Below are 26621 nucleotides of genomic sequence, written 5' to 3' on the forward strand. Positions count from 1 at the left end.
TGAACAGTAATAATAGAGTGTACTTCCAGTCTGGATAGTTGTCTTAGTCATCTAGTGCTGCTATAATAGAAATATCACAAGCGGATGGCTTTAACAAAGAGAAATTGATTTTCTCTCACAGTCTAGTAGGCTAGAAGTCCAAACTCAGGGCATCAGCTCCAGCAGAAGGCTTTCTCTGTCAGCTCTGGAGGAACGTCTTTGTCATCAGTCTTCCCCTGGACTAGGGGTTTCTCAGGGCAGGGAGCCTGGGTCCAAAGAACGTGCACTACTGTTCTTCTTTCTTGGTGATATGAGGTCCCCCTGTCTCTCTCCTTGCTTCTTTCTTTTATATCTCAAAAGAGATTGGCTGAAGACACTATCTAATTTTGTAGGTCTCATCAATGTAACTGCCACTAATCCATCTCATTACATCACAGCGATAAGATCTATAACACATAGGAAAATCGTATCAGATGACAAAATGGTACCCCAACCCACTGTCGTCGAGTCAATTCCGACTCATAGTGACCCTACAGGACAGAGTAGAACTGCCCCATAGAGTTTTCAAGGAGCGCCTGGTGGACTTGAACTGCTGACTTTTTGGTTAGCAGCCATAGCTCTTAACTACTACATCACCAGGGCGGACAATCATAAATACTGGGCATCATGGCCTAAACAAGTTGACACGTATTTTGGGGGAACATAATTCAATCCATGACAACAGTCTTGTCTGTGTCCCTAAATCAAAACCAAACCCATTGCTGTAGAGTCATTTCTGAATCATAGCATACGTAGAACATACCTGGAACATAGTAGGTGCTCAATAAATATTTGTTGAATCAGTGAATGGAACTTAAATCTGAAACTGCAAGATTCTTCAAGTCTCAAGCCTTTCTTCATGTTTCTCTTGAAATAGGAACTATGTAGCTGGAGAAGCACAAAGGGAGAGAGGTATAAGAATATTACAGGCAGGATTGGCAGGAAATGATCAAGGAGCCTGATAAGTCCTGGGGGGGAGCTTTTAGTGAATTTGGTAATAAGGGAAGTTATACCCTTGCATCTGAAAGATGATAATTTCCAGGCTTGATACAAAATGTGCCTTGGAACTGACAGCAAGTAAGAAAGTGTTCATTAAAAGTCAATATTGTGGCAAGCAACAACTGGGGATCCAATAGAGGGAGCAGGGAATTTATAAGATGTGTACTCTACCCTTGAGAAGTTTTTAGTCCTATTGGGAAGACAAGATATATATCATAGAAACAACTAGAATAAGTACTATGTAATGGGAAAAAAAAACTTTCCTTAGCGTCAGATCAATCTGGGTTTGAATCCTGGATCTACCACTTTGTTGTATGACCTTGGGTATGTCTCTTAACCTTTCTGAGTTGCCTTATACTCATCTGGGAAGTGGAGGTAATAATAGGATCTATATCACAGGGTTGTTGTGTATATTAAATAGGATAATGTATGTAACACACCTAGCACATAGAAAGCATACAATAAAATCAATAAATAATAGCTAATATTTACTGAACACTTACTTAGTGATTGTACTATTCCATGTATATGTACGTGTGCACACACACACACACCTTTCATCTTTACCACAACATTGTAAGGTTGTGAGGTGAGGTAGGTACTATTATTATCACCATTTTACAGCTGAGAAAGCTGAGGTCCAGAGAGGTTATGTAACTTACCTGAGGTGTATAGCTAGTAAGTGGTGGACCTGGCATTTCATCTCAAGGAGTGTGATCCCAAAGCCTGTATTCTTAATCTCAATGCTATGCAGGTAAGCATGGAACATTTGCAGACAACATTGACTAGTGAAGACTGTATAAGCATCTATGTCAGAGAGCAATAGGCTATTAGAGCTGGAGATAAATCAAGGACAGAGTGCGGTGTTTTGGAATCTGACAATCTTTGATTATTGAAATTATTGTCTGAATAGAGTAGAAACAAAAAAAAATGGTGGGTATTGTTAATTATAATGAATAATTAGATAATAAATTAACAACATTTATATATTTAAAAAAAAAGCTACGTTTCTTGGTAGAGATGAGAAGGTATGCAGGTCTTCAAAGAAGTAAGTTGTCAGGACAGGATGAAATAATGAGGGAAGGCTTCATGAAGGAGGAAGAATCTGAAAATTTAGATTTTCATATAGAAAAATGAGCCAAGGCATGGCACGTGGGGAGGTAACAACAGACAACGACAGACAGTCCTGACCAAAAAGAAAGGGTCATCTTAGAGAGTCATACTACATGCTGATAACACAATAATAAAATAAGGACAGTAGTATTACAACTTTTTGTGAGTACTACATGTTACTAGTTTCTAAGGTTCAGTATTGTGTGGTACAAAGAGTACTGGACTGAGTCTGTGGACCTAGGTTTGTACATCACTTCTGTTACATACTAGCTGGATAACTGTGGGCACATAGCTCACCTTTTCTAATGATCAATTTCCCTACTTAAAATTGTGAGTATAAGAATACGTATTTAATAGAGTGTTTTAGAAATTAACTTGGACAATAACTATGAAAATAATGAAAGCATTCTATAAATGTTAGTTTTTTCCTCTATATCTCATTGGATCCACCTGTGAGATAGACAAACTAAGCTTCATTATTGAATCTTTTTTTTCCAGAGAAGGAAAGTGAGATTCAGGGAAACAGGTTTAAAGAAGTTAAGTCTCTTGTGCTCAAAGCAAGTGGCCAGTAAGTGGTGTAGGGTCCTTCTGACTTCCTGTCTACAATATACTCCTTTAGCATTACATTTCTATTAAGATAGCTAGGTAAGAGCAGGAATTTGTGGGAATTGGCCCAGAGACAGGCATGTTTTGCATAAGAGAGAGGCAGGATCAGCTCTGAGTGGGGTCTTGCCTGGGAGAAGGGAATTTGAAAGGGCCCTAAATAGCCCCAGACAGCATGGGGGTGGGTATCCAAGTAAGGTAGCAGGATGCAGAAAGTGGAGTTGGGGAGGACGACAGTTCAACGCTTCCTTCCTCTCAATTTGACCAGGATGAGAGTTGGTCCCTTCTCCTATAATGTGCATTTTGCAAAGAGGATTTGAGCGAAATTCATGAATATAGACATGTATTCATATATATATGAATACAATGGTAGGGAGGTGAGGAAGAAAGGAGAGAGAGTTATCTTTGGGATTCTTTTCAACAAAACATTGACTTCTAAAAATGGGGTCCATGAATCAATATGAAACATCACAAGGCTAAAGCCAGAATAAACACCATCCACCCCGGTGTACTTGACCTAATTAGATACCTTCTACTTCCACCAACCATCTCCCCCTTTCCTGCTCTCCTACTTTCCCTCCCTAGGAACTGCTTTGCCTCCTCCCCCTACTTCTCCTACACTCACCAGTTGCAGCAGGGTGATTTCTGGAGAAATTGAATTCATTAGGATTTTTATGGATAATTATAGTTGCAATACGCTTGGAGTCATTTTATTAAAGCAGTTATGAGGTAATTAATCTTGTCAATAACCTCTGGAGTGAATGTGCATTTACTGAGCTCTCCACGCTTTTTGCCACTGTTCAAGTCTCTGAAAATATCCAAATGTGTTTGTCACTTCTGATGCCCCCACCCCACTTCAGAGCTGACAGCCAGGCAGGAGCCTAGATCAGGATTATTTTCTCACCCAAGGAAGGAGATATAGGACAGATGGCCTTTTACTCATCCTTTGCTTTTCTTTTGTTCCTTGCTATTTAGGAATAAAAAACTGCCTGTGATTCAGTATTTCCCCCCCACCCCGACCCCAATCCTTCTCCCAAATTAGGAGAACTGACAGTGCTGCTGAATAATGACTAACGAAACAAGGTTGCTGAAACCTGTTCCCCAAATGAATACCTGTGTGCCTCCATCTCCAAGAACACCTTATAAACAAAATTCCGAATGTACATTACTGTGAAATTTGGATGCTTAGCATTACAATTCTCAAAAGATGATCCCTCTCCTAGAGTTTTCTTTTAAATAGGCATTTAACATAGGATCTAGTTTACAAAACCAATTAACTGAAAATGCTATGAACTGAAAATTTTAGAAAATGCTGTTTTGCCGAACTCAGAACCTTAACTGAACCTCAGTATTTTTTCTTATCGAACTGCAAACTGACCTAAAGATTTTCTCCCTAAATGTGTGGAGTAAACTAGATCAATCCAGAATTCTCTCTCTCTCTATATATGTCACTACCCCACCCATTGTTGTCGAGTCTATTCTTACTCATAGTGACCCTATAGGACAGAGTAGAACTGCTCCATAGAGTTTCCAGGGAGCAGTTGGTATATTTGACTGCCAAATGGTTTGCAGCCATAGCTCTTAACCACTGTGTCACCAGGGCTCCCTCTTTCTCCCCCTCCATATATATATAGAGAGAGGCGGACATAGTATGTTTATAATGTATATATATTTAATGAGTATATTATATATATACATGTGTATATATATATGTATGTATGTGTGTGAAACAAGGACCACACTAGAAAGTTGAAATATTCTTTTAACAGAACCAACTGTTCATTGTTTCCTTGACTTTCAATCCCAGATTTACACCTAACTTCCCGAGAACATATCTACTGTGTCAAGAGGGCACCTTTGCTCTTCTACTATGCTTGTGAAAGCTTCTCTCCTAAGAATTGCTAATAGCAACTCAGACAGCCTACAGAAAATCAAAGGACAAGCCAATGTAGACCTCAGGCAGTTCTTTGATCTTCTCCTTATGACTCTTGTTCTCTGAAACTCAAAGATAATGCCAGGGATCATCATTATTCTCCATGTGGACAAGAATGGTTGAAGAAGAGATAAATATGAAAGGCTGTCCTCTCTGTTAGGAATACTTCCGTCTTCCTTCCTGTGGCTGGCTGAGTCAGAGAGGGCTTCCATTAAGGGCTCCCATCTATAGATGTACATCAATTCTGAAAGCATCTATTCCATTAATAGACACACGTTGTCATTTTCTCCATTTTTTTCCTTTGCATTACTCTTATTCTTTAGCTGCCAACTTTACAGAACAGGGTATCCATTATTTGTTTAGATTTTTTAAAATGAATCATATGCTTCCAGTGACATTTCTGGAATGATATGAATATTATCTGTGAATATTATCTGAACAGTATTTCCTAATATATTTCATAATCTTTTTTTTTTTTAATTCTGACTTATAGCAACCCCCTAGGACAGAGCAGAACTGCCCCATAGGGTTTTTTTTTTTAATAACTTTTATTAAGCTTCAAGTGAACGTTTACAAATCCAATCAGTCTGTCACATATAAGTTTACATACATCTCACTCCCTACTCCCACTTGCTCTCCCCCTCTTGAGTCAGCCCTTTCAGTCTCTCCTTTCTTGACAATTTTGCCGGCTTCCCTCTCTCTCTATCCTCCCATCCCCCCTCCAGACAAGAGTTGCCAACACAATCTCAAGTGTCCACCTGATATAATTAGCTCACTCTTCATCAGCGTCTCTCTCCCACCCGCTGACCAGTCCCTTTCATTTCTGATGAGTTGTCTTCGGGGATGGTTCCTGTCCTGTGTCAACTGAAGGTCTGGGGAGCATGGCCGCCGGGATTCCTCTAGTCTCAGTCAGACCATTAAGTTTGGTCTTTTTATGAGAATTTGGGGTCTGTATCCCACTGATCTCCTGCTCCCTCAGGGGTCCTCTGCTGTGCTCCCTGTCAGGGCAGTCATCGATTGTGGCCGGGCACCAACTAGTTCTTCTGGTCTCAGGATGATGTAGGTCTCTGGTTCATGTGGCCCTTTCTGTCTCTTGGGCTCTTAGTTGTCGTGTGGCCTTGGTGTTCTTCATTTTCCTTTGCTCCAGGTGGGTTGAGACCAATTGATGCATCTTAGATGGCCGCTTGTTAACATTTAAGACCCCAGACGCCACATTTCAAAGTGGGATGCAGAGTGTTTTCATAATAGAATTATTTTGCCAATTGACTTAGAAGTCCCCGCAAACCATGTTCCCCAGACCCCCACCCTTGCTCCGCTGACCTTTGAAGCATTCATTTTATCCCGGAAACTTCTTTGCTTTTGGTCCAGTCCAATTGAGCTGACCTTCCATGTATTGAGTGTTGTCTTTCCCTTCACCTAAAGCAGTTCTTATCTACTGATTAATCAATAAAAAACCCTCTCCCACCCTCCCTCCCTCCCCCCCTCGTAACCACAAAAGTATGTGTTCTTCTCAGGTTTACTATTTCTCAAGATTTTATAATAGTGGTCTTATACAATATTTGTCCTTTTGCCTCTGACTAATTTCGCTCAGCATAATGCCTTCCAGGTTCCTCCATGTTATGAAATGTTTCACAGATTCGTCACTGTTCTTTATCGATGCGTAGTATTCCATTGTGTGAATATACCACAATTTATTTAACCATTCATCCGTTGATGGACACCTTGGTTGCTTCCAACTTTTTGCTATTGTAAACAGAGCTGCAATAAACATGGGTGTGCATATATGTGTTTGTATGAAGGCTCTTGTATCTCTAGGGTATATTCCCAGGAGTGGGACTTCTGGGTTGTATGGTAGTTCTATTTCTAACTGTTTAAGATAACGCCAGATAGATTTCCAAGTTGGTTGTACCATTTTACATTCCCACCAGCAGTGTATGAGAGTTCCAATCTCTCCACAGCCTCTCCAACATTTATTATTTTGTGTTTTTTGGATTAATGCCAGCCTTGCTGGTGTGAGATGAAATCTCATCATAGTTTTAATTTGCATTTCTCTAATGGCTAATGATCGAGAGCATTTTCTCATGTATCTGTTGGCTGCCTGAATATCTTCTTTAGTGAAATGTGTGTTCATATCCTTTGCCCACTTCTTGATTGGGTTGTTTGTCTTTTTGTGGTTGAGTTTTGACAGAATCATGTAGATTTTAGAGATCAGGTGCTGGTCGGAGATGTCATAGCTGAAAATTCTTTCCCAATCTGTAGGTGGTCTTTTTACTCTTTTGGTGAAGTCTTTAGATGAGCATAGGTGTTTGATTTTTAGGAGCTCCCAGTTATCGGGTTTCTCTTCATCATTTTTGGTAATGTTTTGTATTCTGTTTATACCTTGTATTAGGGCTCCTAGGGTTGTCCCAATTTTTTCTTCCATGATCTTTATCGTTTTAGTCTTTATGTTTAGGTCTTTGATCCACTTGGAGTTAGTTTTTGTGCATGGTGTGAGGTATGGGTCCTGTTTCATTTTTTTGCAAATGGATATCCAGTTATGCCAGCACCATTTGTTAAAAAGGCTATCTTTTCCCCAATTAATTGACACTGGTCCTTTGTCAAATATCAACTGCTCATACGTGGATGGATCTATGTCTGGGTTCTCAATTCTGATCCATTGGTCTATGTGCCTGTTGTTGTACCAGTACCAGGCTGTTTTGACTACTGTGGCTGTGTAATAGGTTCTGAAGTCAGGTAAAGTGAGGCCTCCCACTTTCTTCTTCTTTTTCAGTAGTGCTTTGCTTATCCGGGGCTTCTTTCCCTTCCATATGAAATTGGTGATTTGTTTCTCTCTCCCCTTAAAATATGACATTGGAATTTGGATCGGAAGTGCGTTAAATGTATAGATGGCTTTTGGTAGAATAGACATTTTTACTATGTTAAGTCTTCCTATCCATGAGCAGGGTATGTTTTTCCACTTAAATATGTCCTTTTGAATTTCTTGTAGTAGAGCTTTGTAGTTTTCTTTGTATAGGTCTTTTACATCCTTGGTAAGATTTATTCCTAAGTATCTTATCTTCTTGGGGGCTACAGTAAATGGTATTGATTTGGTGATTTCCTCTTCGGTGTTCTTTTTGTTGATGTAGAGGAATCCAAGTGATTTTTGTATGTTTATTTTATAACCTGAGACTCTGCCAAGCTCTTCTATTAGTTTCAGTAGTTTTCTGGAGGATTCCTTAGGGTTTTCTGTGTATATAATCATGTCATCTGCAAATAGTGATAACTTTACTTCCTCCTTGCCAATCCGGATACCTTTTATTTCTTTGTCTAGCCTAATTGCCCTGGCTAGGACTTCCAGCACGATGTTGAATAAGAGCAGTGATAAAGGGCATCCTTGTCTGGTTCCCGTTCTCAAGGGAAATGCTTTCAGGTTCTCTCCATTTAGAGTGATATTGGCTGTTGGCTTTGCATAGATGCCCTTTATTATGATGAGGAATTTTCCTTCCATTCCTATTTTGGTAAGAGTTTTCATCATAAATGGGTGTTGGACTTTGTCAAATGCCTTTTCTGCATCAATTGATAAGATCATGTGGTTTTTGTCTTTTGTTTTATTTATGTGATGGATTACATTAATGGTTTTTCTGATATTAAACCAGCCTTGCATACCTGGTATAAATCCCACTTGATCAGGGTGAATTATTTTTTTGATGTGTTTTTGGATTCTATTGGCTAGAATTTTGTTGAGGATTTTTGCATCAATGTTCATGAGGGATATAGGTCTATAATTTTCTTTTTTTTGTAATGTCTTTACCTGGTTTTGGTATCAGGGAGATGGTGGCTTCATAGAATGAGTTGGGTAGTATTCCGTCATTTTCTATGCTTTGGAATACCTTCAGAAGTAGTGGTGTTAACTCTTCTCTGAAAGTTTGGTAGAACTCTGCAGTGAAGCCATCCGGGCCAGGGCTTTTTTTTGTTGGGAGTTTTTTGATTACCGTTTCAATCTCTTTTTTTGTTATGGGTCTATTTAGTTGTTCTACTTCTGAATGTGTTAGTTTAGGTAGGTAGTGCTTTTCCAGGAATTCATCCATTTCTCCTAGGTTTTCAAATTTGTTAGAGTACAATTTTTCATAATAATCTGAAATGATTCTTTTAATTTCATTTGGTTCTGTTGTGATGTGGTCCTTCTCGTTTCTTATTCGGGTTATTTGTTTCCTTTCCTGTATTTCTTTAGTCAGTCTAGCCAATGGTTTATCATTTTTGTTAATTTTTTCAAAGAACCAGCTTTTGGCTTTGTTAATTCTTTCAATTGTTTTTCTGTTCTCTAATTCATTTAGTTCAGCTCTAATTTTTATTATTTGTTTTCTTCTGGAGCCTGATGGATTCTTTTGTTGCTCAGTTTCTATTTGTTCAAGTTGTAGGGACAGTTCTCTGCTTTTGGCTCTTTCTTCTTTTTGTATGTGTGCATTTATCGATATAAATTGGCCTCTGAGCACTGCTTTTGCTGTGTCCCAGAGGTTTTGATAGGAAGTATTTTCATTCTCGTTGCTTTCTAAGAATTTCCTTATTCCCTCCTTGATGTCTTCTATAACCCAGTCTTTTTTCAGGAGGGTATTGTTCATTTTCCAAGTATTTGATTTCTTTTCCCTAGTTTTTCTGTTATTGATCTCTAGTTTTATTGCCTTGTGGTCTGAGAAGATGCTTTGTAATATTTCGATGTTTTGGACTCTGCAAAGGTTTGTTTTATGACCTAATATGTGGTCTATTCTAGAGAATGTTCCATGTGTGCTAGAAAAAAAAGTATATTTTGCAGCAGTTGGGTGGAGAGTTCTGTATAAGTCAATGAGGTCAAGTTGGTTGATTGTTGTAATTAGATCTTCCGTGTCTCTATTGAGCTTCTTACTGGATGTCCTGTCCTTCTCCGAAAGTGGTGTGTTGAAGTCTCCTACTATAATTGTGGAGGTATCTATCTCGCTTTTCAATTCTGTTAAAATTTGATTTATGTATCTTGCAGCCCTGTCATTGGGTGCATGTATATTTAATATGGTTATGTCTTCCTGATCAATTGTCCCTTTTATCATTATATAGTGTCCTTCTTTATCCTTTTTGGTGGATTTAAGTCTAAAGTCTATTTTGTCAGAAATTAATATTGCTACTCCTCTTCTTTTTTGCTTATTGTTTGCTTGATATACTTTTTTCCATCCTTTGAGTTTTAGTTTGTTTGTGTCTCTAAGTCTAAGGTGTGTCTCTTGTAGGCAGCATATAGATGGATCGTGTTTCTTTATCCAGTCTGTGACTCTTTCATAATCTTAATAAACTAGAATGGGATAACCGTGTCCTATGTAATCACTAGTATGGTGGAATTTTGCCTACTTCGGGTAGTGTAAAAGTTTAAGAATTCAGCTACTAACTGAAAGGCTGGTGGTTCGATCTACCTAGAAGTACCTCAGAAGAAAGGCCTGGAGAACTACTTCTGAAAGGCCACAGCCATTGAAAACCTTATGCACAGTTCTACACTGAAACACATGGAGTTGCCATGAGTTGGAATCAACTTGATGGCAACTGGTTTGGTTATTTTCATTTTATTTTTTAGGTAAGTCAGAGGATGGCTTTTGGTTAAAAGTATCCCCCTTTCTGGCACGAAAAAAAAATCCTAATTAAAATTATAGCAGCTTCTAATTTATAATATTCTGTGGCCACAAAACTGTTGCTAAATTGTATTATTTATAAGGCAGCCTCATAGATTTTGGACATGGAAAGAGTACTTATAGTGGACTTGGTGATTGTTCAGAATATTAGACAGCATGCTAAATTGTGACTTGGCCAAATTCCCAAACTCTACCAATTTGAGCAGTTGGGGGCTTCATACTTCAGAGTAGGTGCTGCCCTATTGTCTACTGTCTAGAACTGACTGATAGGTGTAAAATTGCCTGTATTAATACTCAGAAAACCTCACTAGGAGTGCTCTTTGTAAATAAAGCAGGTCTAGAAGTGTTTTTAGGTGTCTTTATCTCTTTGAAGTCCATGGGTGGCGTAAATGGTTAAGTGCTAAATTAATAACCATAAAATTGGTGGTTTGAGTTTACCCAGAGATACTTTGGAAGAAAGGGCTGGCGACCTACTTCTGAAAAATCAGCCATTGAAAACCCTATGGAGTTGACAGCAACTAGTTTGGTTTTTTTTTTTTTTAATCTCTTTGGGAATCAGATAGAAGCTATTGATTTTCTCCCCAGAAAGATACCTAACTGCACACATTTTGAAGATAATTGTGAAAGGCATGCAGATCTCGTAAACACTGGTCTTGATAATCTTGTACTAATAAGCAGACTTGAGACCAATATCATAGGCACAGATTTGGGGGATGAGGGCAATGTATGAAATGCTTTCACTGTGTCCTAGGGCTACTCAACAAATAATCCATTTGTCCCTAGAAACTTTTCTGTGCGTGCTATGTAGTTTGACTTCACACACTACTTGTTTCCAAGGGCTGCCTCTTAAACCTAAGGGCATTTGTCCATGAGTTTCACTTTAGAAGCTTTTTCGGAGGCAACAGAAGAGCTACTCGCTCCTTGAAGCCTTGGAAGATGATGTTATTGCTTCCAAGTGCTTCCAAAACATTGTTTGGCATCACAGAGACCTTGAATTCAACCTCTTCAGACGGGAGCTGGTATGTCCTTTTATCTAACTGCTCATGGTCTCCTGGCCCTGAGACCTTCTGCTCTCCATTTGATAACATTGCCTTCCCCATCGTTCTCACCTTCCCTTTTCTCCCTGGCTATCAGGACACCATGCTTTCTGGTTCTTCCCATGGGCTTCCTTTCTTTCTGCTCATATGAACTGTAGACACTCCATTTGTCTTCTTCATTTATTTCCCTGAGTTGCTCATTGCCCCAGGTGGTTTCAGTGGTCCTTGTCCTCAAAGGACCATTCCAAGAACACCAGAGGCCTTCTCTGCAGGTGCCTGCCTACCAGTGCAAATCAGGGGCCACCGGGACAGCCCCCACATGAGATCGGCCAGCAGCACACACCAGGGCCAGCTCCCCTTCCTTAATGTCCTTCTGTAATTCTGAGCCTCAGGGCCAAATTCAGTACCTTGAGCTTCTGGAATATTATAGCCAATAATTTTCAGCTGTGGCTGATGGGTGTCATCCCAGAAAAAAAGAGCTTAATGGGTCTATTTCCATGCCTGCCTTCATCATCGCTAACTCCAACATCATCAAGCACACTGAGCACAGCTCATTAAGTTTGCATTCCTTCCCCCCCCCGTTGGAATTACTGTGCAATTTGCATAGAGTGTTTTTATATTGAAGTGCATGAAAATTGTACCCAAATGTCTCAACTGCAAAATCAGGTAAGTGACAATAATCAGTTGTATTTTATATTGCTGAAATATATTCATTTATATTGGAACGGACTCTGGCCTTTTCCTTGATTGGCTTCTACTGCACGGCAGAAAGGTGGAAGGACAAAAAGTGCTTTCCTCAGAAAGTACGTATGACACTTTACCACTTGCCCTTGGGCCTTCTTCTCTATCCAGCCTCATCTCTCATCACTTCTCCATACACCCCACAACTCCAGCCACACCAAGGGACCTGAAATTCATCCCCCTATTATTCTCTGAGTTGCCTTAGTGCTTAGTTCATGCTGTTGGCCCCTTTCCCTTTTACCTGGGTAACTCCTATGAGTCCTGTAGGACTCAGGTCAAAATTTGGTTCCGTTCCAGAATTCCTGGGTACTTCCCAGAGTTATGGCAGAATCAAACGAGGCCCTTTTAGCTTTACTAAACCCTGTATTTTGCTCCCTCCTCCAAACTCATAGAGACACTGTGACCTCTTCGTACCTACACACCCCCAGCTTCACCAAATCCCATATTGAACTGTTGTTCTCAGTATGACTTCAGAGCATCCTCTCCCCAGTCTCTTGTTTTTTCATCCTTTTGGGTTTTCCCCTCTTGAGAATCCCTTTTCTTGGCCTTTTCTTTCCCTAAATTATTCTTAGGTCTAAAAGATAGGATTTAGGGGAAATAGGAAGATTGATTGTGTCCGGCTCTTCTCGATTCAGTCATGGCCAAAAGTGAAACCAGAACAGACCCAAATTTAAATTTGGGTGAACCAGAATGATAACCAGGATGGGAAAAATTATGGGTTGAAGCCCCGTTAGATATCTAATCTCCCTCTTAGAAAACAAGGGCAGCGTACATGTTGCAAAGCAACCAAATCTCTTGCCTCATCAAGTTTTGAGCAGAGTCAGAAACAGCAATGCCTCACTCAAAGAGGGTGGCGAACCACGCCACTTTGCTTCTGTGTTACTCTCCACAGTCCTGCCAATAATCTGATCTCTTGCATAGGACTCCTGAAAGGGCTCACTATGCCTCTTCCAAGCCTTGCATTCCAGGGTTTCGACCTGTAAATTTTACCGTTCTTGTTATCATACCGGATCACCCAAATTGTAAAAATTCGGGTCTGTTCCAGTTTCCCTTCGTTGGCCATGACTGAACTGGTTTGAATTGGTTTTAAGTCCTGGAATTAACTGACCCTATTTATTTATTTTTTTATGTAAAACATAATGAGTGACGTCCATGGCACACCACTCTGATTCAGTTACATAAGAGGGCTTCAGCCGTCTTTAAGTCAGCTAGTTCCCAAGACCTTTTGTGTCCTTCTCCCCTTTGCATGCTGCCCTTGCCACTCACAGGTCATTCAACTCTTTATATTTTAACTCTGAGGTTTAGTAGTTGGTTCCCTCAAACCTTTGAACACTACTTTCCGACTGGATAGTTGTAGCATATGGATGTGCCCTGAATGAGATACAGATATGATGAACTATGGATCCTTTCTGGTGGTCTGGTAGATACTGTGGCAGCCAGAGTCCATGGGCAGTTTTTGCCTCCGGCCATGAGCCAACTTGTCGTTCGTCTATATGTGCCATATAAACATTATCATTTTCCATCTATGCTATGTCCTAGTAAAGTGAGGAAGACGTGTTTAGAGTGTTAGTCATCAAATGTCTTTTAACCATGAAATCACAATACATGAATCAGGTTAAAAGTGAAATTGCTTTGAGTGAAGTGGCAGCAAGAGTCCTGGGACCTTGGTGTCCCTCTCAGCAGTCCTTGAGGACGCCATGGAACACAGATGAGAAGCCATTGCTTTAGAGCAAGAATTGAAAGCCTCGCTGTCCGATTGAGCTCTGGAGTCCATACAGGTGCATGCCTATGGGAGGACAGAAACCATGGTGGGTAGTGGTTAAGTGCTGCGGCTGCTAACCAAAGGGTCGGCAGTTCGAATCCACCAGGCGCTCTTTGGAAAGTCTATGGGGCAGTTCTACTCTGTCCTGTAGGGTCGCTATGAGTTGGAATCGACTCGATGGCACTGGGTTTGGTTTTTTGTTTTGTTTATGGGAGGACAGAAACCCTGGTGGCGTAGTAGTTAAAACCTATGGCTGCTAACCAAAAGGTCAGCAGTTCAAATCTACCAGTCACTCCTTGGAAACCCTGTGGGGCAGTTCTACTCTGTCCTATAGCGTCGCTATGAGTTGGAGTTAACTCGATGGCAATGGGTTTGGTTTTTTTTTTTTTTGGTTTATGGGAGGGCAGCCTTCAGCCATGCTCCAGCAGAGCAGAAGTTGCCTCCTGAGCCTTCCCATGGGACATGCTTACTCTTTTTCTGACAGCATGCCTCTGTCAAGCTCTTTCTGCATTCAGTGCTGAAGTAACTTGCCCCTGCCTTTCCCTCCCTAATATGTTGAAAAATCACCCATCATGCATATGAACAAATATTTAGTGACAGTGTTTTTTATCATCTGCTGTATGTATGTATGTATATATTTTACACGATAAAATATTCAATAGTTTCAAAAGGTATAATATACAAAGAAAACCTCTCCCACCCTGGTTTCTTGTCCCTACCTCCCTGCCCCCGCGGGTAAAACCATTGCTAACAGTTTTGTATTTTTTGTAACTATGTATCTTTCCGGAACCCCTGGTGGTGCAGTGGTTAAGCGCTACTGCTGCTAACCAAAGGGTTGGCAGTTCGAATCCGCCAGGCGCTCCTTGGAAACTGGGGCAGTTCTACCCTGTCCTATAGGGTTGCTATGAGTCAGAATCGACTCAACGGCCCTGGGTTTTTGGTATGTATCTTTCCAGAACATCTTTGCACATAAAAAAATCTATCTAAAATATATACAGGTCATTTTACTCATATGACTTTACAGTTTCCTCTTTTTACTTAATAGTACATTCATGTGAAATTGTTCACTACACATTAGCAAGTAAACACAAGTAAACCTGTGCATATCTTGCTTAATGTAAACTGGTACCTGTCTTGCTTACTGGTTAATCCTCCCCTGGCTGAGGTGGACTGAGTTGAGGAAGCAATTCCTGAGGAGTTTATCAATGAGAGTCAGGAAAGCTGCCTGAGGAAGTGGGGATTGGATTAAGGAAGGAAGAACTGTACCGTTTGGAGAGCCCAAGAAGAGGAGGACAGGATTCCATCAGGCCCTGATGGTAGTTAGGAAGGCAGCAGTAAGGTCTGGTGTTTTACCAAATGGGCTGGTTTGTAAGCTGGTCACCAAGGTGGTGTGCTGAATGATTAAGAACCTGCACTCTTGTAATCTGACACATAGGGGTTCAATTTCCAGCTCTGTCACTTAACGAATGTCTGCCTGGGAAAATTACTTAACTTTACCAAGGCTCTTTCCTCGTCTGTCAAATGGGAATTGTAAGAGTACCTACATCAGTAAATCAAATGAGATTATGGGTATAATAGCACAGAAACCCTGGTGGCGCAGTGGTTAAGTGCTGCGGCTGCTAACCAAAGGGTCGGCAGTTCGAATCCACCAGGCGCTCCTTGGAAACTATATGGGGCAGTTCTACTCTGTCCTATAGGGTCGCTATGAGTCAGAACCGACTCGATGGCACTGGGTTTGGTTTTTAGTACATAGCACGGTGTCTGACTGGCACATGGTAAAGGCACAACATACGGTAAAAAAAAAAGTTATTATTATTAATGCTAATAAAAGAACAACAAAATATGTCATAGCATTTAAAGTCTTGGCTTAATAGTAACAATGAAATCATGTGCAAGGGACTTATAATTCTCAGAGCAGAAATTTTTTTCATCAAATGTCGGAAAACTTTATAGCTTGTAGAAACCAAACAGGTGTTTGGATTTCTAAAGGAGTAAAGAGAAGTGTGTATGGAATGGTAGCTAACGGCATTGGCTTTGAATTTAAGATAACAAGGGTTCAAGGTCCTGGCTCTGACACATGCATTGTGTGATGCTGATCAAGTTTCTCTCTAAGTCTCAGTTTCATCGCCTGAAAAATGGGGATAATGACAGTATCTACCCCATAAGGTTAATATTACGATTAAATGAGGTAACAGGTAAATTGCTTAGTGCCAGGTACTTAATTAGTGCTCAGTTCATTTATTGACCAAAGGTTTGTCAAGCCCTTACAATATGCTGGGTTTTATACGTAGGCACTGGGAATATATTGGCGAATGAGGAAAGCAGGACCTTGCTTTCAAGTATTTTAAATTTTTGATGGCACAGTGGGTAAAGCGATTGACTACGAACCAAAATGTCGGCAGCTCTGCAGGAGAAAGATGTGGCAGTCTGCTTCCATACAGATTTACAGCCTTGGAAACCCTGTGGGGTCACTATGAGTTGGAATCGATTCGATGGCAGTGGGTTTGGTTGTGGTTTTATGACCACTACTACTGAACCAACTCAATGTCACCTAACAACAGCTGCTACTAGTACCCCTTATTATGTAAACTCTCATTATCCAAATATTCATTATAACCACTTGCAAAAATGTTTGCCCAAAATTCACTATTGAAATAAAAAATCCTCAGATGAAAACATTTGTTTGTATGGGCGTCCCACCCAGAGGATGTAGGGTGAACTCTTCTCTGCATAGGATGGCTTCTTTAGTTCTAGTTGTTCAAAAGCACTGTTTATCATCACTGTCATCATCTGTGCCCTTGCTCTAAGGGTTTAGCCCTTCATCAGTACCACTGTTTGCTTCTTCCAGGTGCCTGGGGGTACTATCAACCAGGGTCCATGTGGACCACATTTTTAGAAATTCTAACTTAGTATTTCATTGTTAATTTATATTATAGTATATGTCCATTACAATATAGAAGTAAAACATAATTTGTTTCTGGCACTGTAAATTATTGCATACCAAAACCAAACCAAACCCATTGCTGTCAAGTTGTTTCAGGCTCATAGCGACCCTATAGGACAGAGTAGAACTGCCCCATAGGGTTTCCAAGGAGCACCTGGCGGATTGGAACTGCTGATCTTTTCGTTAGCACCCATAGCACTTAACCACTATGCCACCAGGGCTCCAAATTATTGCACACTGAACATAAATACACCTATTAATGAGTTCACTAAGTCTTAAATAATTAGGTATTGATATTTTAAATGTGTTATATCCTCTGTGCATTGTCATATGGTTGTTCGAGAGTGTTTTAGTAGGAAAATTGGTTGGTTTTTTTTGATGGGCTGTGAACTTATTACTATTTTTCTACTTAAAATAACAGACTATAAGCTCCCACTTTATGTTAATTCATTATACAACGTGTTCTCAGTTTTATATTTTTGAATATGCAGCGATGTCTGCGCTACAACTACTACTACAATATGACTACCACCTGGTGTCGAGTACCTATTAAATACTAATTGCTACCCACTAACTTCCACTAATTACCATCACCTGGTGTTGTGTTTACAGCCTTTACAGAAACTAATGTTGTGTTCTTCCTTTTCTTTATCCAAATATGGGCATGAGGTTGGGTGTGCAGCTAGGCTTCAAACTGAAGCCTTTACCTGGACCTTATTTTGACTGATGTTCAAGAAACACTGCCTAAGGATAAAGTGTACAACTCCAGCCATGTCTTTTTGTGACTCTGAGGCCACGCCAGGAATCAGTGATCCCCAGAGCCACAGATGATGGCAATGAAAAAGGAGACTTCACGTGAAGGGTGGCCAGGGATGCCCTTCTCCAAGGCATCAGCTGCTGCCTGCTAGGGTCGGGGGAGCATGTTGTCTTCTAGGGCATTTCAAGGTCACTTGGTTGTTGTAGCACGTGTTGATAAGCACCCAGATGGGTAGATGTAGAATGAAATTCTAGTTTTATTACTGATTGAACTTTTAAGGACCTGTTCCTGGTGAAAGAAGTTTAAGGCAACACTGTAGGAATTATACCCTAAGGAATGTCATCAACATGTAAAAGGCTCCTGGAAGTCCTGCAGTGAAGAAAGCAGTTACCTCCTTTTTAACCAGCATTTTTTCCACACTTTTTCTTTTGCTCACAGAAGCCTTTTCTGTGTGCCAGCCCACTGAACACTATTCCACACTGCATGTTTTGAGAAACACTGTTCTAGACTGTTCTAGAATGAGGTATAATAAACTTCCTGATCTACCCATTATCCCCCTTCTTCCTCCTACCCCTCTTTCCTCATATTTCTCTCCTGCCACCCCACTCCTCCATCTCTCATTCCCTATCTCTCCACTCTTTCCCTGTGTTCATTGGCACATTACTAACATACTCGACCATCACCAAAAAGCATTTCAAGAATCCCTTTAGCACTGGGAATAATACCAAGGTTCTCCCAAGGTGAAGAAAATTCTCCCTGCCTCTGTTCCTCAGGGGTTGTCAGCAGCTCATTGATCTGAGTTGGTGAGACATGCAGAGCCTCCACAACATAAGTAATCTACATGCAAGCAAATGGCTGAACACATGGCGTACTCATGGAGGGGATGGGGGTAATCACAGTGAATTACAGCTACACCTTTTTCAGTACCAACAACTTGCCAAACACAGCTCTGCAGGGAGAAGAGAAACACAATTGTTATTCCTCACATAATATATGCCATTGTACAGCCAGTGCTGTACTCTCGGAGGGACATTGTGCCATTTTCAGATTTTGTCACGTGCTGCCTCCTTTGGGAAACTGCACAGGAGTTAGAAGGCTTAGCTTTTGACTGCTTCCTCAGCTGCAGACAAGCTTCTTGGCCTCTCTGGGCCTCGGAGGATGTTTCACTAGGTGACCTGGAATGGCCCTCTTGACTCAGAAATTCTGTGATCTGTCTGATGGGATTGCTGCCCTTGGTGGTGTCTTGGAGCAGTGAGACCATGGAGGTGGGGTGAGGTGGGAGATACAGAGGAGATGCCTCCCCACAAGACCCTTTGCTGGTATTCAAAAGCCCCTTGCCAAATGTCACTTGGGAGGGAAGAGACTGACAGATTTGCAAGTGGGAACTGTTTGTTGGTGTGTCCATCCTTCTCCATACCTTGTCCCCTCCCCCAAACCCCGAAATTGCTCCAATCAAAGAATAGTTAAAGTACATTTGATCAGATGCCATTCACATTTTGAGAGTGAGCTCTGGTACGCTAGTCAAGAGAACAACACGAGACAATTGAATAACCGTAGCTATCACTGATCTAGAAGCACCCTGGTGGCGCAGTGGTTAAGCACTGGACTGCTAACCAAAAGGTCAGTAGTTCAAACCCACCAGCTACTCTTCAAGAGAAAGATGTGGCAACCTGCTTCCATAAAGATTACAGCCTTGAAAACTCTATGGGGTAGTTCTACTCTGTCCTATAGGGTTGTTATGGATCAGAATCAACTCGACAGCAACAGGCTTGGCTATTATTTATCTAAGGAGCCAGGGTGGTACAATGGTTAAGTGCTTGGCTGCTAACTGAAAGCTTGGTAGTTTGAACTCACCCAACAGCTCTGAAGGAGAAAGACCTGGAGATATACTCCCATAAAGATTACAGCCAAGAAAATCCTATAGTGTAGCTCTGCTCTGTCGCATGGGGTCATTATGAGTCGAAATTGACTTGATGGCACCGAAGAGCAACATTACTTATCTAGGAGTTCTTGGGTGGCACAGTTAAGTGCTTGACTGCTTACCAAAAGGTTGATGGTTTGAACGCACCCAGAGGTACCTCAGAAGAAAGGTCTGGTGATCCACTTTTGAAGGTAAGAGCCTTGAAAACCCTATGGAGTGCAGTTCTACTCTACAGGCATGGGGTTGCCATGAGTGAGAATCGACTCAATGGCAATTTTTTTTTAATTACTTATCTAGAACTTACACATAGACAGGGCTCCAGGAGAACAACTGAACATGCATTATCTCACTTAAGCCTCACAATGATCCTGTAAAGTCAATTCTGTTATCCCCATTTACAAGCGGACAGATTCAGTGACTTGCCCAAGATCACACAAGTAACTGGAGGAGCCAGCTTTCAAACCCAGCCAGACTGACTCCAGGCCTCTTAGTTGACATACTTTTCTGCTGACTGGATAAAGCAGGTGCCATGGGAAGTAATCCGTTATGGAGAGGAGAGAAATTGAAGGAGAGAAGCAGAGCCCCCTTGCCTGGCCTGGGTGGGCACTGGGCTTGGCAAACGCTCTCTGCCCTATGCTGACTTTATGTAGAAGCAGTGGGTGCATAGTCTCAGCTGACCAGAGTCCCCTAACAGCATTTGGCATTTTCTGCCACCTCTTCTGGAAACTTCAACCCCCTTAAGAGGCTGATGGGAGCAAAGTGGACGGGCTTCTGTAGTGGCCACATCAGGAAGTTTGTCCCAGTGCTATCTGTACACACGATTGGCCAAGAGCTAAGTCATAAAAATGAGGAATGAATCTACCAGGCACTCCTTGGATACTCTATGGGGCAGTTCTACTCTGTCCTATAGGGTCGCTATGAGTCAGAATCGACTCCACGGCAACAGGTTTTTTTTTGGGGGGGGGGACCCTTGGCACATTCCTGCCTTCCTTTCAAGAGTCCCTGTCTCCCTCTGCTCAGCATCTGTTAGGAAACTTGTGTGTATATACCACATCCTGGGATCCCAGATCCCTTTATGCTCGTTTTCCACCCATCAGCTTGCCATTCTCAGCAGTTCTCAGTGCTCCAGACCTTTCCACCCCTACTCCTCCTGTTAAATCTTTGAATCCTGTACCTATTACTGACTAAGGTGATGATAGCTAATAATTGATAAAATAATTGATAATAAAAAAAATTTTTTATGTGTATTCCTCCCTAAATGTTCACAGGGTTCAACACTATATTTTTTATATGCATCTATATATGCACCTGTCACAATATATATATGCACCTGTCACAATATATAGCATTAACTTCTTAAAAGTCAGTGGGCGTGCGCCTCCTCCATCCTAGAAATATAAGTGGTGGGGGCCGGGGCGGTGGAGTGGAGAGGGTGGTGCTTTTTCAAACGCGTCTACCTTTTAGAAGATTGTTTAAGTTTCTGATATCCAATCTTACCGGCATCCAAAAGCTATCATCCTCCAGTCCTAAGCAGCCATTATTACTGAAGGAATGGGTCAGATCATCTGTTTTGTCACATGCCGGGTCAGAAAAGAAAGCTGTGAATTATAAGTTATATGTTTCTCTTTACTACTAAATTCTTGACTCCTTGAATGTAGGAACTGTGACTGATTCATCTTTTTATTTATCAGTACTTACTGAAATTTGATAATAGTTAACATTTATTAGTCAGTTTCTGTGGTTGCTTAAGCATTGTCTTATTAATCCTTACAACAATCCTATGGGTAAGCACTATTTTTGTGCCCACTTGGCAGTTGAGGATGCAAAAGTTCAGAGAGGTTAACTTGTCTAAGGGCCCCAAACTTCCCAAGCAGTAAGTGGTGGAGAAAGGTTCACACCCAGATCTATCGAACACCAAAGTCCATGCTCGTGTCCATGCTTCCAGAAACTTCAAGTCCATATTACCTCTGAAATATTGTATCAATAACCAGGATGCCAGTCTGCCTGATGGGGTGTTGCTTTTTGAGCTGGGAAAGGAACTTCACAGCAAATTTCTCTAGACTGTCTTCTCCCTTCAAAGAGTTCCTTTCCAGTGTCTTCTGAACTGTTGTATAGGCCGTACATGACACACATTATAAGACTCCATGATTTTTTTTTTAATTTCTTATTTCCCCTACTCCTTCCTCCCATTCTTCTCACCCAAATTCAGCACATTTTTCTCATTGCCTCCAGAGTTTATATTCACAGGATCCTTATTGTGCCCCTATAAACCCCACTGCCGTCGAGTCAATTCCGACTCGTCACTACCCTATACCCACACCCTCAAACCCACGGCCATTGAGTCAATTCTGACTCAGCAACCCCAAAGGGTTTTTAAGGCTGTAACCCTCTACAGATGGAAGCAGACTGCCACATCTTTCTCCCGTGGAGCAGCTGGTGGTTTTGAACTGCCCACCTTTCAGTTAGCAGTCAATTGCTTTAACCATTGCACCATTAGGGCTCCTTACGGCTACCCAATAAAAAAAATAGGACAGAGTAAAACTGCCCCTTAGGGTTTCCAAGGCTGTAAATTTTTGTGGAAGCAGACTACCTCATCTTTCTCCTGTGGAGTGGCTGGTTGGTTGAAACTGCTGATGTTTCAGTTAGCAGCCAAGCGCTTAACCATTGTGGCACCAGGGCTCCTCTAATTGTGTCATAAAACCCATTGCTGTCAGGTCATTTTTGACTCATAGAGGCCCTATAGCTTGGCTAATTCCAACTTTCAGTACTACTAAGCTTTCTTTTTTTTTATTTAATTTTGTTGTTGAGAATATACACCGAAAAGCATAAATTCAACAGTTTCTGCATGTACAATTCAGTGATATTGATTCCATTCTTTGAGTTGTGCAACCATTCACACGCTCCTTTTCTGAGCTGATCCTCCCTCACTGATGTAAACTCACTGCCCCCCAAGGTTCTTATCTAACTGTTCCAATTTTTGTTGTAACTTTGATCCCATATAGATAGTTCTTAAAAGAATATAATGCTCAAGTCGGATATTTTTTACTAGTTAAGTAGACTATCGTTTGGTTTTAAGAAGACTTCAGGGGTTATTTTTGGTTTAAAGTTTAAAGATTATCTCAGGGCAATAGTTTTGTGGGTTCATTCAGCCCCCTTGGCTCCAGAAGGTTTGGAGCCCATGAGAATTTGAAATTTTATTCTGTATTTTCCCCTTTTGATCAGCAATCTTCTAGAGGATCTTTGATCCAAATGTTCAGTAATCGTAGCTGGGCACCATCCAGTTCTTCTGGTCTCATGGCAAAGGAGGCAGTTGTTCATGGAGGCATTTAGCCACACATTCCATATCCTTCTCCTATTCCTGACTCTCCTTCTTCCTCTGTTGCTCCAGGCAAACAGAAGCAAGTTGTTGTTCCTTGGATGGCCTCTCATGAGCTTTTAAGACCCCAGGAACTATGTAACAAACTAGGAGGTAGAACAGAAGCACTAAAGATGTTATTAGACCAATCAACTAGGATTTCCCATGAAACCATGACCCTATACTTTTAAACCAAGGAACCAAATCCCATGAGGTTTTTCGTTGTACACAGCAGCTTCAGCAGCTATTTTTTCTATTGTTGCAAATGTATCTATCACCCAACTTTTGCCAGTTCAGCTTTTTACAGGTATACAACTCATTGACAGCAATTAAAATAATTGGCTGTGCAACCTGCCATTATTCAATGTGATTTTTCCATCACCATTAACCCCACTGCTTCTCCCCCTCCCTCTTGCCCCTGAAAACTACTAATAAATTTTGGTCTCTATACATTTGCCTTTTCTTGTCTTTTTATGAAAGTGAGGTTGTACAACATTTGTCCTTTTGTGACTGGTTCATTTCACTCAACATAATGTCTTCAAGCTCCATCCATATTGTAGTATGTATCAGGACTTAGTTTCTTCTCCCAGCTTGGTAATATTCCATTATATATATGTACCACATTTTGTTTATCCATTCATCTATTGATGGAAATTTAGGTTGTTTCCACCTTTTAGCTATTGTGAATACTGCTGCAATGAACATTGGTGTACAAGTCTCTGTTTGAGTATCTGCTTTCAAGTCTTTGGGTATATACCTAGGAGTAGAATTGCTGGGTCACATGGTAGTTCTTTTCCTAGATTCATACTTCGTACATTCCAGGTTCTGATTATTAATGGATGTTTGCAGCTGTTTCTTCTCATTTTGAGTCATGTGACATCAGGAAATGAAAGTCCCGAAAGCTTGACTCCATCCATGTCATTAAGATCGACTCTACTTTGAGAAGGCAGCTCTTCCCCAGTCATCTTTTGAGTGCCTTCCAACCTGGGGGGCTCATCTTCCAGCACTATATCAGACAATGTTCCGCTGCTATTCATAAGGTTTTCACTGGGTGATGCTTTTCAGAAGTAGACTGCCGGGTCCTTCTTCCTAGTCTGTCTTATTCTGGAAGCTCAGCTGAAACATGTCCTCCATGGGTTACCCTGCTGGTATCTGAATACTGGTGGCATAGCTTCCAGCATCACAGCAACATGCAAGCCCCCACAGTACGACAAGCTGACAGACACGTGGGATGTTTACCTGTGTTTTATTGACCATGCAAAGGCATTCGACTGTGTGGATCCTAACAAACTATGGATAACATTGCGAAGAATGGGAATTCCAGAACACTTAATCGTGCTCATGAGGAATCTTTACATAGATCAAGAGGCAATTGTTCAGACAGAACAAGGGGATACTGATTGGTTTAAAGTCAGGAAAGGTGTGCGTCAGGGTTGTATTCTTTCACCATACCTATTCAACCTGTATGCTGAGCAAATAATCCGAGAAGCTGGACTATATGAAGAAGAACGGGGCATCAGGATTGGAGGGAGACTCATTAACAACCTGCATTATGCAGATGACACAACCTTGCTTGCTGAAAGTGAAGAGGACCTGAAGCACTAACTAATGCAGGTCAAAGACCATAGCCTTCAGTATGGATTGCACCTCAACATAAAGAAAACAAAAATCCTTACAACTGGACCAATGAGCAACATCATGATAAACGGAGAAAAGATTGAATTTGTCAAGGATTTCATTTTACTTGGATCCACAATGAACAGCCATGGAAGCAGCAGTCAAGAAATCAAAAGATGCATTGCACTGGGCAAATCTGCTGCAAAGGACCTCTTCAAAGCGTTGAAAAGCAAAGATGTCACCCTGAAGACTAAGGTGCGCCTGACCCAAGCCATGGTATTTTCAATCACGTCATATGCATGTGAAAGCTGGACAGTGAATAAGGAAGACCGAAGAAGAGTTGACGTCTTTGAATTGTGGTGTTGGCGAAGAATATCGAATATACCATGGAGTGCCAAAAGAAGGAACAAATCTGTCTTGGAAGAAGTGCAGCCAGAAAGCTCCTTAGAGGCAAGGATGGCGAGACTGCATCTTACATACATACTTTGGACATGTTGTCAGGAGGGATCAGTCTCTGGAGAAGGACATCATGCTTGGCTCAGCACAGGGTCAACGGAAAAGAGGAAGGCCCTCAACGAGGTGGATTGACACAGCGGCTGCAACAATGAGCTGAAGCATAACAATGATTATAAGGATGGCGCAGGACCGGTCAGTGTTTCGTTCTGTTGTGCACAGGGTCGCTATGAGTCAGAACCGACTCGGCGGCACCTAACAACAACAACAATGGTAGTTATATTTGTAGTTTTTTTGAGGAACCACCACATTGTTTTCCACAATGGCTGCACAATTTTGCATTCCTACCAGCAATGGGTTTCTTTTTGACCAGCAATGGGTAAGGGTTCCAATTTCCATCTGTCCTCACCATATTTGTTATTTTCTGTTTTTTTTTTTTTTTTTTTCTCTTAGCCATCCTCGTAGGTGTAAAATCGTATCTTATTGGGGTTTTGATATGCATCTCTGGTGGCAAATGATGTTGACCATCTTTTTATGTGTTTGGTGGCCATTCGAATGTCCTCTTTGGTGAAATGTCTATTCATTTGCCCATTTTATGATTGGATTATTAGCCTTTTTGTTGTTAAGTTGTCAAGGTTTTATATATATTTAGGTTATTAGATTCTTATTGGATATATGGTTTCTGAAGATAATCTCCCAGTTGGTAATTTGTTTTTTTCACTTTTTTTTTGTAAAATCTTTTGATAAACAAAAGTTTTTAATTTTAACCATTCCCAAAGCCAACTCTTCAGACAGGGATTGGACTGGACTATGGGATGGAAAATGATACTGGTGAAGAGTGTTCTTCTTGGATCAAGTAGACACATGAGACTATGTGGGCAGCTCCTGTCTGGAGGGGAGATGAGAGGGCAGAGGAGGTCAGAAGCTGGCTGAATGTACATGAGAAGAGAGAGTGGAGGGAAGGTGTGTGCTGTCTCATTAGGGGGAGAGCAACTAGAACTATATAGCAAGGTGTATATAAATTTTTGTATGAGAGACTGACTTGATTTGTATACTTTCACTTAAAGCACAATAAAAATTACAAAAAAAAAAAAAAAGAATCCAAGGGGGCAGGGGATCTAGATTAGTGAAAATGGAACAACCAAAACAAAAGTATTGAGAATGTTCAATGTCCCTGAACAATCTGTGTAGAAATTGTTGAATGAGAATCTAAACTGCTATGTAAGCCTTCACCAAAAACATAACAAGATATTATATTAATTAAAAAAAAGAAAAATGTGTATGGTGGATAAGTTAAACAACATTGGAAAATTGTAGATAATTGTTAAAGTTAAGTGATAGGCACATGTGAGTTCATCATACTTTTGCATTTGTTCAAAATTTCCAAATTAAAAAAAGAATCAAAGACATGAAAATTTTCCAGTGATAAAGAATTGACATAAGAAAGCTCTTTAAGCAATCTAGAAGGCATATGAAGGAGGTCATCTAAACAATTTTGTGGTTTATTTTGATTAAAACAAAAAATCAGTTGTAAATAAATAAGTGGTAACTTTGGTGAAGGGTAAGACAGTATACAATACTGGGGAAGCCAGCAACTTGTCCAAAGCAAGGTCATGGAAGCTCCATAGACACATCCAAACCCCTAAGGGACCAAATTGCTGGGCCAAGAGCTGAGGGGACCATGGTCTTGGGGAACATCTAGCTCAATTGGCATAACATAGTTTATAAAGAAAATGTTCTACAT

This window comes from Loxodonta africana, chromosome X (assembly GCF_030014295.1).
Source record: "Loxodonta africana isolate mLoxAfr1 chromosome X, mLoxAfr1.hap2, whole genome shotgun sequence".
Taxonomy (NCBI): Eukaryota; Metazoa; Chordata; class Mammalia; order Proboscidea; family Elephantidae; genus Loxodonta; species Loxodonta africana.